Consider the following 14,039-nt stretch of genomic DNA (forward strand, 5'->3'; position numbering starts at 1 on the left):
AAGGAATTGGCCCAAGGTGGAGTCAGCTCACTAGCTCTCGCTCTGAGGGGATTTATGGAGAACTGGTGAGGAGCCTGGAGACCGAGGGAGACCCAGGCAGCCTGTCCTTGCCTCTTTTTAAACGTGGGGGAAAGCAGATGTCTCTGGAAGTGCGTGGCCCATCAGCCGAGCTGCTATAATAGAAAACTACTGGGACACGTCGTCAAAAAATCAATCTGCAAACACTAGGTCATAAGGAATTAGGTAATAACCAGCACTGCTTTCCAAAGAACACATTCTGTCAGAGTAATCCAATTTCCTTCCAGGACAGAGTGATGGGCCTGGTAAATCAGGAACGGCAAGAGACACATCATCGTCCTTAACTTAAAGAACACGGCATTTAATCTCATCTTCTATGAGAAACCTCAAAAGAAAACCTGGGGAAATGGGGTCAACAGTTGGGCTTTCTGGGTTTGGACAAATGACAAGAGGTTGAAGGGTTAACCCAAACAGCAGTTCTTTATATTCTATGTAGTGTAGACGGATTAAAATGGGCAGAGGTAGGGGTGGGCGGTAGCAGGCATTGGAAGTATTAGGGGAGTTGAGGGGTGGCGATCAGGGGCGATGATCATGGCGGAGTTGGTCCCGGTGTTCCCGGAAGTGGTGAGGTGACGGTGGAGGAGTTGAAGGTGATGATGCTGGTGGAGGTGGAAGTATGGTCATGGTAGGGGTGGTCGTGGTAATGGATGTAGTGATTGGCCATGGAGATGGAGGTCATGGTTGAAACAGAGATGGAAATGCTAATAGCAGTGGGGGTGGAGGTGGTTGTTATAATAGAGATATTGATAGTGGAGGGGATAGAGGTGACGGTGGTTGTGGTGTTGACAGAGGTGACAGTGGTGGTGGTCATGGAAAGAGCAACCAAACCTAGCCCAGACGTAGTAAATCTGAGTTTCACAGCCATGCTGTTTTTACCCTTTAATTGACACCCATAATAGGCTGTTCTTTCCACATCTTTGCTGAAAGAAGCTGGCACAAGACCCTAGGCCATTCTGGGTTCAGCCCCACTCTGACCACCTCACTATTACCCCATTAGTCCTGGGGCAACGAGCCCCCTCTGCCCAGATAGGATGGGTGACCACAGACCCTAAGAGACCGGTGTGAGGGGAGGATTTCCTCCAGCCCAAAGAGGTGGGCACAGCCTGAGAGTCCCTGCCCCCTCCCCCTTCAAGGAGAGGAAAGACTTCTAACGCCAAGTGGAGGCAGGCTGCCCGTGCCCAAGAGCCCCCCCTGCCCAGGAAACTGTGCAAGCTAGGGTCTGGGCGGGACTTTTTCGGGTTCTGACTTTCACACCTTTTTTGAATCTGAGTTCGATTACTGCAGGCCAACGACTAGGGGTTGGGAACAGTGGGCTAAAGACCTCCCTCCACTTTGGTTTCTGCCAGGATGTGGCTGTTCTGTTGACTGGAAATAAAATTTAAAAAACCCCAGGTCTGTGGGGCAGTGTGCCTCTGGAGTCCCGGGGGCTGCAAGAGAGGTGCGTTGCTGGAGTCGGCATAGGCTTCGTGGCGTGTATGGTGCGAGAGGGGGTTGCCAGCATGGGCTGGACTCCCTGAAAACATTCTCGAGGCTGCAAACTCGGCTCCAGATTGAAAAAAAAAAAATTCTTGCCTACCTCCTTGCTGTCTGTAGGACCCTAACTGGCTGTGTGACCTTGGGAAGGCCCTTGAGCCAATTTGGGATGCATGATGTTCTCTTATATATAAGGGAACTAGCAAGTTGGATGAGATAATCCTCATATTTTCAACTATAGGTCTAGTACCCTAAATGTACTTCACACCTCAGCTCTGTCCCCAAGCCCACCCTGCCCAACCCTCTCAAGGCCCAACTCAAAGCCACTGGCACTTTTTTTTTTTTTAAGTAAGCTCTCTACTCAAGGTGGGGCTTGAACTCACAACCCCAAGATCAAGAGGCACAGACTCTACTGACCGAACTAGCCAGGTGCCCCTCCAAGTCACTTCTGTCACAAAGCCCACCTGTACCCAGCAGGCACAAGTGACCAACCTCTTCCTCTGTTACACCCTGTAGGTTTTTCCTACCCTCTGTCTTGAATTGTCACACAGGAGGGTGCCAGGCTCAGTGCCTTCACCAGCTTGTCTGGACCTCATAGGCTTAAACCTCCTTCATCTCCTGTCCCTCTCAGAACCAGCACACGTCTGGCACACAGGATACTACAAGCATAAAGGGCAAGTGAATTTTCCACCTGAAGAAACTGAGACCCCAAGTGACCACATGACTGAGACTAGAACCCAGATCTGTCCCCAGCACATTGGCAGACATGACGCCATAGCAAAGAGCTCACGCCACAGTGGTCCTTGCACGGAGTCTCCCAAACTTGCGAATGAACAGACCTCTTAAAAGGGAAGGTAATTCTCATAGATCCCATCTGCAAGCTCCCAGCAGCTCCCAGCAGCTCCCAGGCCCATGTTGGTGCACACCAACTGAAGGAACTGAAATCCTAGTCCATGAAAATGTTTAAATTCAGAGCCCTGTCCTTATAATTGCTAAAATATTTGAATACGAGTAGAATCCAAATTTTAAAAGTATTCAGAGAACTTATTCTGAGGATAGATACCCTAGTTTGTGACATACTGTCCTAGCTAACAAACTAATTCCCAGAAAGGTGTGAATGACATATACCCTCTTCACTGTTGCTAAGTCCCAGGGTACTTTGCATTTTACATGTACCTTTGGATCATGTGGCCCAGTAAGGTGAAAAGGCAGTCTTTGGGTCATCCAGAATGGTAGGAGGCTCTCGGAACCCTTTAAAAGCTCTGTCTAGGACAGCAGTTTATGCTAATATGCAGGTTGGTCATGTATATGCGGTGGGGGTGTAGAAGGGGAAAGGGGAAGGGGAGAGTTTCCAGGTTCTGGTTATAGGAAAAGTATGGCATGCTCAGATTCCCCTTCCAAACTGTCACTCTGTGTCCCGGTCAGCCCTGCTGATGAGGGAGTGCCTTTCCCAGCACTGCATGTGGCTCCCTGCCCGCACGTACCCCACAACCACACACACACACAAACACACACACACACACACACACACACACACACACACACACACACACATACACATATTCTCCCTCCAAGCTGCACTCACATGTGCTCTCACCTCTACAGGGATGAGGCAAAGCCTCTAATCTCCAGAGAGGACCAGGAGTCTAGGAGATGTGCTTTGTTCTGAGACTTGCCATGTAACCTTGGGCAAGTACCCTCTCTGACCCTCCATTTCTCCACCTATGATGAGAGATTCAGATTGGATGGTTTCAGAGATCCTTCCAGCCCTGGCTATTCTGTGGTCGTGTGATTTCTCCTCTCCTTACATTGTGAAAGGCCCTGGGGTGATGTGGAAGGGGCAGGAGCTTTTGATTCATATGGATCTGTGTGTAAATTCTAGCTCAAATTCTTTTTAGCTGCGTGATCTTAACCAACGTATTCAGCTTCTCTGAACTTCACCTTCTCCTCTTTAAATTAAGGGTAACACTTACTATTACATAGGCTACTTGTAAGCATCAGAGACAAAAACAGTATGCCTGGTCTGCTCTCAATTAATGGTGGTTATTATTATATTAGCTAATGAAGGCCATAAAAAATCATATGTGGTGGTTGGAAGCATGGACTCTGAAGCCCTGTGGCCTGAGTTCCAATCCCACCTAGCCACTTTAAAAAAAAAAAATTTTTTTAATGTTTAGTTTTGACAGAGAGAGAGACAGAGCATGAATAGGGGAGGGGCTGAAAGAGACGAAGACACAGAATCTGAAGGAGGCTCCAAGCTCTGAGCTGTCAGCACAGAGCCCAACGCGGCGCTCAAACTCACAGGCCGTGAGATCATGACCTGAGCTAAAGTCGGAAGCTTAACTGACTGAGCCACCCAAGTGCCCCCCACCTAGCCACTTTTTAGCTGTGTGACCTTGGATAAGCAACTAACTCTATGTTTCCATGTCCTCATCTGTACAGTGGGGATCATAATTATACCTATCTCATAGCATTGTTGCAAGTATAAAATTATTTGATAAACTGAAACACTTAGAGCAATGTCTTATACAATAAGCACTCAAAAAAAAATATCAACTATGGTATTATGAACAGACTGGGGACAGAAGTCCATATGGATCTGGGGAGGGTACCACCAGCACTTTATATCTACTCCCCCCCACCTTTGTTGAGCCTGGAGTCCCATTCTTTTCCCATCATTCACCTCCCCAGCCTGAGGCTCTCCCAGCTTTCATTTCGCACCCACAACCCAGTGACCCTCATCTTCCCTGTGCCCTCCCTGGAACCTGCCCTCCTCTGCCCCACGTGGCCTGTTAGCCTTCACCGGTGGGTATCTATCTGGCTGCTGGCCATGAGACCCTAGATACCCAGACCTCGCCCAGAGCTCTGGGGGTCCTGATCGACCCGGAGCATAGGAATGTGCATAGAGAAAGCAATTCCACTGCTTCCCTTACCTAGATCCTGAGAGCATTCATTTACTGGCATTAAGTTCTTCCTCAGGGCTGCCCTAAATTTGCTACTCATTCTTGAGCTCTTCTTCAGGTCTTCACAAACGATGCTTTCTTCTGCTAATGGGCCTGTGGCTGAGCTATATAGACTCAGGAAAATAGAAATGAAAACAAAAATGAAAAACTCTTTTTGTCCCACTAGATTGGCAAATCTGTATATATTCTATGATACCCAGTGGCAGGAATGTGAAAGTATGAGCACCCTCATATTTTGATGGAGGGAGTATGAATTGATATAGCCTCTTTGCAGGGAAGTTTAGTACTAACTGTAAGAATTTAAAACAAGCATATTCTTGGGGAACTTGGGTGGCTCAGTCAGTTAAGTGTCTGACTTCGGCTCAGGTCATGATCTTGCAGTTTGTGAGTTTGAGCCCCGCGTCGGGCTGTGTGCTGACAGCTCAGAGCCTGGAGCCCCCTTCGGATTCTGTGTCTCCGTCTCTCTCTGCCCCTCCCCCACTTGTGCTCTATCAAAAATATATAAAATGTAAAAAAAATAAAATTAAAATGAGCATATTCTTGACCCAATGATGCCACTTCTAGGAACTTATCCTATAGAGCTGGCCAAATGCAGGATTAAAGGAGAACAGCATTACAATGTGTGGATCCAGGAAGAGAACATAATTGGGGCTAGTTCTGCAATCTACTAATGGTACTTATGTCTATAACTGTTCCCAAATCACCGGTCTCTGAATAATAAAGCTATAGAAATACTTCTGTTTGCACAAAGATATTCTTACGAGGATAGATGTGCACTATAGAACTGTTGTGACTGCAAAACTTTGGAGTCAATATAAATGTCAGAGGGAGGGGACTAGATAAATAATAAGTGGAATATCTATATAAAGGAATACTATACAACTTTAAAAAATTATATATATATATATATATATATATACACATATGCATGGAAATATTAGGAGAAACAATAACACGTTGCAGGACAACATATATGGTTTGATCTCATTTAGGGAAAGAAAAAAAACAAAAACAAAAATCCCCACCCTTTCCCCCTCCTCTCAGCTGGGTGGAGGCTTCCTGCTAAGTTCAGGCTGGCTCAGGACAGGCTGCCCTGGGTCAAAAGCCCAGCCTCTTCCTTCCAGCCAAATGGGTCAGTGCCCCAGGATGGCCACACCTGGGGAAGGAAGCACTGCTGAGGCCCCAGGGTCAGGTCTCTTGCCCCATGGAGCACAATGGAAGCAGCCTCCATTCTAAAGCAGACAGACCTGGGTTCAAATCATGTTCATCAATTACCAGCTGAGTGACCTTAGGCAAGTTTCCTCACCACTCTGAGCCTACATTTCCCCATTTATAAACTGGGATGCTAACACCTGCTGCACTCTGTAATGGGAATTAAATGAGGCAAAATATACACGGGTGCAAGACCATCTCAGTAAATACTGGCCCTCTCCCATCCCCACAAAAGCTTCTTTTACACTGCTTTCAAATTCCTGCAACCCAGCCTCAGCTGTGACCCTGCTCATCAGCACTTCCGTCACCCCCACCCTAATGATCCGGTCTCCATAGTGGACTCTTCCCAGGTCCACTTACTCGTCAGTCAGTGACAACACTGAGGCCTCCTCCAACAATGAGTTGAATAAGACCAATGAAGACTTCCCTCAGGGTTGAAATATCCTCTCCTACCCTCCCCCAAATGTGTCTCCTGTTCTTCTGACATGTGCCCTAGCTCTCAACCCTCACCGGCCTTCAGGACATGACCCCATCAGTCATCTCCCCTTTCACACAGCCATCCCTCCCTGCCACCCCCACCTTACGATTAAGCTCAGGTGGGTGCCACCATAAAACACCCATTTCTCTACCCTGCTCCCCACCCCATCTCCCTGTCTTCTTTAACCACAGTGTCACCTCCTTCTGCCCTCCTGCCATCTATTCGGGGACTTTTGTTCAGTCTCCCTCCCCTGGCCCGCCTCATTTTCACCTCTGGGCAATGGTGGAGACAGCCATAGACCCCTGGAAATTTGCTCCTGGCTTTTGCGACTCCGATGCTCTGCACCGGCCGGGATTCTTCTTCCTGCCACACACCTCACCCCTCCTGCAACCCATCTCCCCTCTATCCTCCGGGAGCAACCTGACCGCCAGATTTCCTCTCTTCGCTGAATGACTGAGCTTGGGAAAAAAACGTGACCCGAGTTGCCGGTTTTTCAGAGAAAACTGAAGTCCCCAAGTAACTTCCCCAAAGCCACACAGCGGGTGAGCAGTAGAGCCGGGTAGTCTTTAATCGTGGAATCAAGTGCTTCCGGAAGTTTCTGGCTCTCCGGAACTTCTTCCCTTCAATTCTACACACTTTCTCGGCCCTAGAAAAGTTCAGCCAGGTGCATATTAGCATAAAAACGTCCCTAATTAGTCTCCATTTCCGCCCGGGTGGGTCAACCCAGCCGCCAGGATCCTAGCCTCTGGCCCGGCACCCCTTCCCAACCTCCCCGGTGCCCAGGAATCTCCGAGCACCTGCCCGGAGAGTGGGCGGGCGGCGAGCGCTGAGGCCCGGCCCCTGCAGCACACTGGGCTGGCCTGGCCCGGGACGCCCACCTCCAGCCCCTCTCCCCCCGCTGCCAGGAGCACGCGGCGCGCACCGCCTTGAGCGTGGGAGGGGTTGGATTGACCTTGGCAAGAAGCAGCGAAGCCCTCAAAGGCCCCGGCCCCTCGCGGCCGCTCCGGCGCCGGGGCTCCAGTTTCTGCTGCCACCATCTCTGTTTCTCGTCCAGCCAGGGCCCGGGGGGAGGAGTACTGGGAGGAGCCCGGCCCGACCCCCGGCAGCAGCTCTCGGCTGCCGGAGACGAGATCTGATGAGAATGTCTTCCTGCAAATTAAGCCTTCTCGGGACTCTCCATCCGGTGCCGGCAGCAAGCCCGGCGCGCGGGGAGCCAGGCTTGGGGGGCGGCGGAGGGGCCGGCGCGGGCGCAGCAGCGGCCAGGGCGCAGCACCCCACCCTCTGTCCCCGCCCCCTCCCGCCTGCCCCCGGGGTCCGAGCGTGGAGCCCACCTACCACAGCTCCCTGAAAGAGGGCAGCTGTGCCTCTCTCCTCTGCCCCGCTCGGGCCACCGAAGGTGTTCAAGCACCCTGTCTCTCTTCTACCCTTTACTCGAGGAGAGAAACCCTCCTGGGTTCCGGTCCTGGCTCCAACCCCAAGCTAGCCCTGGTACTCGGACAATTGCTTCTCCCTTTCCCCAGGCATAAATCAGGGGCAAGAGCACCCTTTGCCTTCGGCTCTGGTGAGGATTCATAATCCCGCATGCGAAGGACCCGCCACAGTGCCCAGTACAGAGTGAGCCTAGGGTCCTACCCGGCTTCAAGCCCTGGAGCTCTGGGACCTCCTCCCACCTCCATTGTTTGCACGTTAGCTCTCTGCGTTTTTCTGTGCAAGGGAAGCTAAGTAGAAGAGTCTGCAAGGAGTGTGAGAATTTCAGGTGTATTTGGAAAAATAAGAGGTAGAATTTTGGAGCTCATTGCCATCCTAGAAAAATACTAGACTCCGAGATTTTCTCCAGGAAAACAAAAAGCGATAATGAAAGATCTTCACCTTTCTTTGGCTGTGAACCTATGGGCGAAAAATCTCATTGTTGTTTAATAACTTACTTTTATCCCCCATTTTACAGAGAGGGAACTGATTCCTCAAGATTACACAAGTGTTTAAACAACGGAGTTCCCAGTTGAACACAGCTCCTCTCATTCCAAGTCCTGTGCTCTTTGCTATTCCATGTCTTTGGACATGACTATTTTGTACTATTTATAGTTTCCATACTTATCACTTTTTTCCTTAGTATTGGCGAATTAAAAAAAAAAAAAAAGACTCCAACCTGTTTTAACTGTGCTAAAAGGAAGACAAAAAGCAAAGTGGGTGTCTATACTTGCATCTGGGTTCAAAATATGTGACAGGGTGTTGGGGTGGGGTCCGGTGAGCAGAGTGGCAGGGAAGAGGAGATCCCAGGAGCCAGAGTGGCAGGGCATCTAGAGAAGCCGCTGAGGATCCCCTCTGGCTCTATGAAGAGTTGGTGCCTCAAACCCAGCTCTCCCACTCTTCCCACACTGGGGATCCAGGTCAGTCGCAAGTGCCCAGCCCCAGGCCAGCACAGCCCTGCAGTGGGAAGGATGCTTGGCCCAGAGGTGGCTCAGCACTCCCCTGCTCCCCCTTGGGGATATCTGCCCGGCAGCCAGGGCGGGATGCACCTCTGGGAGGACAGACAGAGAGGCATTCAGGGGTTTAGACGGGGAGAGACAAAGGTGGGGAGGAAGCAATGGAATGAGAGGGAGAGACAGGAACCCAGAGGAACAAGGAAGCTATTCAGAGTTAAGAGAGGGGAGGCCGCCGGGGAGAGAAAAGATGGAGAAAGAGGGGAGAAAAGAGAGACAGACAAGCAAAGGGGTGGTGGGCAGAGGGGGAGAGTGAAGGAGTAACAAAGATGGGCAGAAAGGAGACAAAAGAGAGGAGAGAAAAGGAGAAGCAGAGGAGACAGGGAGAGGCAACAAAAAGAGGAGAGGAGAAAGGAAGGAGGCAGGAGGGGAGGGAAGGAGAGGGAGAGGAGACGCGGACGGGCGGGGGACGGTGAGACCGCGGGAAGCGCTGGGAGAAAGAGAGGGAGACAGTGAGCTCGACGCGTAGGGCTGCGGGGCCGGTGGGTGGGACCGAGTGCTAAGCCTTTTCTTTCTCTTTTTGGGGTGGGCGGCGGATCTCCGCCGAGATAACCCAGCCAAGCCCCCTGCCCCGCGCCCCAGCGAGGGGCCGCAGCTGTATAAATACCGGGGGTGGGGGAGCGAGGCTGCTGCCCAGGGGTCAGCGACACCGGAGAAGGCTTTGCTGTCATTAGCTAATTGAGCCCCAGATGTTAAGAAAAGGTTACGTCCTCCTCCGGAGAGTTTTTCTTTTTAAACACTTTACACAGACTCCCCGGCCAAAATGGCCGGGAGGGCCGGCCACCCCCACCCCGGCCTCCCCTGGCCCCGCCCCCCAGGGCCCGCGGCCCCCACCCCGACCCCCCCATCCGGCTCCCCGAAGCCGCCAGCCGCGGCTGCTGCCCCTGTAATCCAAGTGGCCTGCCCGGAGGCGCGGCGGGGACCACCGGCGGTGGAGCCAGCCCCCAGCCCGGGCCGCGCCGACTGGGAGGTCAGCCCGGAGGGAGGGCGGCTGGGAGCGGGGGACCCCGGGGAGCGGGGCTCTCAGGCTCTTAATCCCCCTGAAGGTTGCAGATCAAAGACGCTGGTACCGAGGCAAAGGCGGTGCGGGTTGGGGGCGGGGGCTGGCTCGGGCCGGAGCCTTCCCCCTGCTCTGCGGGCTGGGGCTCCCTGGCCCAGGACCCCAGGCTGCCAGCTCAGGGGAGGGGGGAGGCTCCGGCTGCCGGTTGAGGACCGCAGGCCTGAGGGAAAGTTGCCCAAGCGCCCCCACAAGGCCTTCATGGAACTTGCCCCTCCCCTGGGGCTGAGGAAGGGTGTTTGTCCAGACCACTCCCAGGGAACAAAACTGTAGAATGCCAGGCACTTGATACATATTATTTCATTTACCCTTCACAAAAACCCAATGGGGTTTTTTAATTGTTGTTATTATTATTAGTTCATAAATGAGGAAACGGGCTTCTAAAAGGTTAAAGACGCTTGCCCAAGGACACACGCGGCAAAAAGTGGCAGAACTAGAACCCCACAGGGCTCAAGGCCTTGCCTTGCTTTTTCCCCTCACTACTCTCCTCCAAACCCCCTACCCTTCCCTCTCCGCTCCCATCCCCTTCCTCTAGCCTCCCAAGCTTCTTCAGCCCCCGAGAAGGGATCCACCCACCTGTGGCCCTGGCAAGCGGGGTGGGGTGGGGGAGCAGCATAGTGCCAAGGGCGTGGCCAGTGTGGCAACAGCTATGGGCTAAATGTGCGGGATGGGGCTGGGCAAGCATGTGCCTGGGTTGAATCTGAGCTGAAGGAATGTTCATGTTGCCCCTGTCCCAGAGGTGGGGCTCCCTGCTCAGAATAGAACCAAGCAAGTCAGAGCTGGAAGGGGCCTTCAAGATGATCTGATCCAACCCTCTTGTTTGATAGATGAAGCTGAACCCCAGAATAGTGATGCGTCCTCATCAAGGTCACACAGCTAGTTGGCGGCAGAGCGGGAATGAGAGCGCAGGCCTTCACTGAGTGCCTGCTTGGTGCCCCACACCCGACTAGCTCTGCACACGTGATCTTGTTTAACCCCGCAACACTGCAAGGTGGAGATTATCATGTCTGTTCCTCAGATGAGGAAACTGAGGCTCGTGTCCTAGGTCTCCCAGTGAGAAAGTAGTAGAACTAGCTTTGAACTCAGAACTTCCTCACGATTTCCCTTCCCATGCCCCCCAGACTATTAAGGCGAAGAGTGGAGACTGAGGGATGGGGCAAGACAAGTGCTCAACAGCTCTAGAGACACAATAGGAAGGGGACATAGGCTGGGAAACGTCTCATCCTCAGCTTTAGTCTAGACCAGCTCTCCGTGACCTTCATAAAGTGGCCCAAATATTGAGGTCCTCCCCAAATTCCATTCTGAGAGGGTAAGTCTGGGGGGGGGGTTGGGAAACAAGGTAGTTAGTGGCCCTTCACAGTTGTGAGGGTCTGGAGATTCAAGAGAGGTCTTAATCCACAGGCTTCTTTCTGATTTCCTACCTAAGTTTCAGCTGAGAAGATGAACAGGTCCTAAGGCTTAGCTGCCCCACCCCAGAGCCACACCTGGCTTCCGGGGGCAGCGCTACCCCAGCTCCACAGTCAGACTCCAAAAGCTTCATCCTCATACCTCTTCCCCTTCCTAGCCTCCTTCTATGATCCTGACTTACCTTTTCTTAGCTTTCTACTGGCTCCATTTCACTCATTTATCCATAAATGCATTCAACAAAAATTTATCAAGTACCTACTATGTGTCACCATTGTGCCGGCCCTGGGGATACACCAGAAAGCAGACTGCCCTTTAGAAGCTTGCAGTCCAGCAGGAAGACAGAATTAACTACACAGATGTGTAAATAAATTTGTAATTACAAATCGGTGTTGTAAAGGAAAGTACTGGGTGCTTTGAGAAGTTATAACAATAGCACTCCTGAATGTACGGATGAGATGATTATTAAGACAATAATTACCCAAACAGGGGGGCTGAGGCAACTCCTCATTTGTAATCATGCCCACAATTCTACAGTGGGTCTCCAGTCCTCCCCCAATGGTGACCACCCAGTCTGTCCCAGAGGGTCCAGCTGATGATGTGGGTGGGAGTGGGATGATTAGATGATGGCCCCAGTGTCAACAGTCCCCTCTGCTAGCCAGCTCAGGACTGGGGAGGTCCCAGTCCCGAGGTGGTGAGGAAGCTGGGAGAGAGGCAGGTGAGGGCCAAGGCTTGAGTCTGGGAGCACTGGGAGAGGAGGGGGCAGTGTGCCTACTGATGAGTGTGTGAGTCTCCAGCATCACTCCAGGGAAAAATTCCTCCTGCTCTGCCTTTTGACTGGGTCCTCCCGTACACACACTTAAACAGATGCGCTCTCCCTGACTCTTTAGGGAAGGGCTGGACCAGCCCATAAAAAGCATAGTAGAGCTGGACAGGTCCTGCCTTGATATCAAACAGCCTTGGGCTCAAATCCCACTTCAGCCAGTTTCTGACTGTGTGACCTCAGGCAAGGCTCTTGGTATCCCTCAGCCTTCTGTCCCCTTTGAGGTAACATGAGCCTCTGCCACGGAGGGCTGTGAGGATTTGATAAACTCACGTGCAGAAAGCACTGAATACAGTACCCAGCCCATGGTTCACCATTAATGAGGGACGGCTGTCACTCTGATTATATAACCCGATAATTAATATATAATGGTAATAAAAGAAACCTCACTCATGCCCTCTGGGCTCCCACCTGGTTTCTGAGCCTCTCTGGGAGGTCACTCTCAGTTGGCCTCCCGTGAGAAGGAGTTTTACAAGTCTGTGAAAATTGTCCCAGCAACCCAAAAACCTCTTGAGGTCCAGGCAAGGCACACAGTAGGTATTCAGCATTGACTGGGGTAGGTGGGGAGAGGTGGAGAAGGAAAGCCTAGGAAACCCCCATGTGTGCCTCCGGGGGTGGGCACAGCACCTCTCTGAGCACAAGGCCGGCCATCCCACCATAGTGGGGAGCTCGACATGCTATGCTGTCCTGGCTCTACACTCTTCAGAGGCTGCAGGGACAAGCTGGAGAGGTCTGACTTAGTTGAGCCTTCCCAGCCAGACAGGGAAAGTCATAGCCACAGCCAGCACGCTGGTTCAGCCTCTGCAGGGCACAGAGTGCACCTGGAACCCATTAGGCCTGGCCAGGCCCTTGTTCCCTCTTGGCATAAATAGAGTGAAGAATTTGTTTTGACTACTTCAAATTGTGCAGATTTTAGGGCCTGAGAATTGGAAGTCCCCAATGCCCTGATGGACAAACAGACCAAGAGACAGAGGGCTGAGGCAGCAGGAAGAGAGTCCAGTCCCGTTCCTGTTCCTTGTTACCATCTCTGCTTAGCTGGGCCTCTGATAACGGTAATAACACCATGCTCCATGGAGTGCGAGCTGCTTCCTCAAGTGTCCTATCTTCTCAGCAACCATGCAAGATAGAAATTAGAATCCCTGACTTCTAGGTGAGGAGGGCTATTGACTTGCCCCAGGTCACTGAACTAGTAAGTGGCCGCTCTAGATTCTACACCAGGTTTGTCTGACGTCAAGGCCAGTGGAAATCTTTCCAAGGACCACCACGAAGACTACAGTGGGGGATAGGGTAGAGCCCGGGGTCACTGTCAGAGACACAAGGCTCACAGAGCTGAAGTCGCTCAGATCCTCACCCCAGCCAGAGGACAGGAGTCTTAACCTCTGCACTGGGCTCCCTCTCCCAAGTTACCAGCTCTTGACCTCAACTGCCCCAGGGAGTTGTGCCCCCCAGGTCAGGGTTGGGTTGACCTTGGCAGGAGGGAGAGTCTGTGGGCCCTGGGATGCTGCCAAGACCTCGTGAAATGAAAGGGAACCTTGTCCTGTCCCACACAGGGCCCATTCTCTGAGCACTCTTGAGCCAGCCTGGCCTCCATGGACCAAGACCTGATCCCTCTGTGCCAGCTATTCATAGACTCACAGAAGAGCATCCGTCGCCAGGGGCAGGGCCCTTAGAAGTCCCTGAGCCCAGCCCATAAAGTTTACAGTTATGGAAACTGAGGCCCAGGGAAGGGAGGGACTCCCTCAAGGCCACACAGTGAGTTAGTGGCAGAACAAAGACTCAAGCCCCATCTCTGGCTTCCAAGGGCTGAGCCTTTTCTCCAGGATCCTGGACCTCACTCCAAATAGGTAACCCTGCTTTACTTCCCTCCCTTATAGAGACGTCCACAGCTGTGCTCCCTGACCCCCTCTTCGCTCCCCCAGAAGGACTGGCAATAAATACTTGTTGGATTCTCCATTTGTAACTGTTCAATCTCAACTACCCAAGCTAAAAGGGCTGCCTTGTGAGGTAATGAATGCCCCATCCCTGGGATGGTCAAACAGAGGCTAGATGACCACCTGCCATGGAGGTTGCA

The 14,039-nt window shown here is 52.1% G+C and overlaps 1 protein-coding gene across 1 annotated transcript in view; it reads right to left on the minus strand.

Moving 5' to 3' along the window:
* LOC109275119 (trithorax group protein osa-like) overlaps positions 1-14,039 on the minus strand; it is a 39,595-nt gene that overhangs the window by 10,081 nt on the left and 15,475 nt on the right. The window contains exon 3 of the mRNA XM_053904164.1: positions 4,485-5,002. The gene's annotated coding sequence lies outside the window, so the exon portion shown is untranslated. The remainder of the gene's footprint in view (positions 1-4,484; positions 5,003-14,039) is intronic.

Source organism: Panthera pardus, unplaced genomic scaffold (assembly GCF_024362965.1).
Source record: "Panthera pardus isolate Hobbes unplaced genomic scaffold, ASM2436296v1 HiC_scaffold_16, whole genome shotgun sequence".
Lineage (NCBI taxonomy): Eukaryota > Metazoa > Chordata > Mammalia > Carnivora > Felidae > Panthera > Panthera pardus.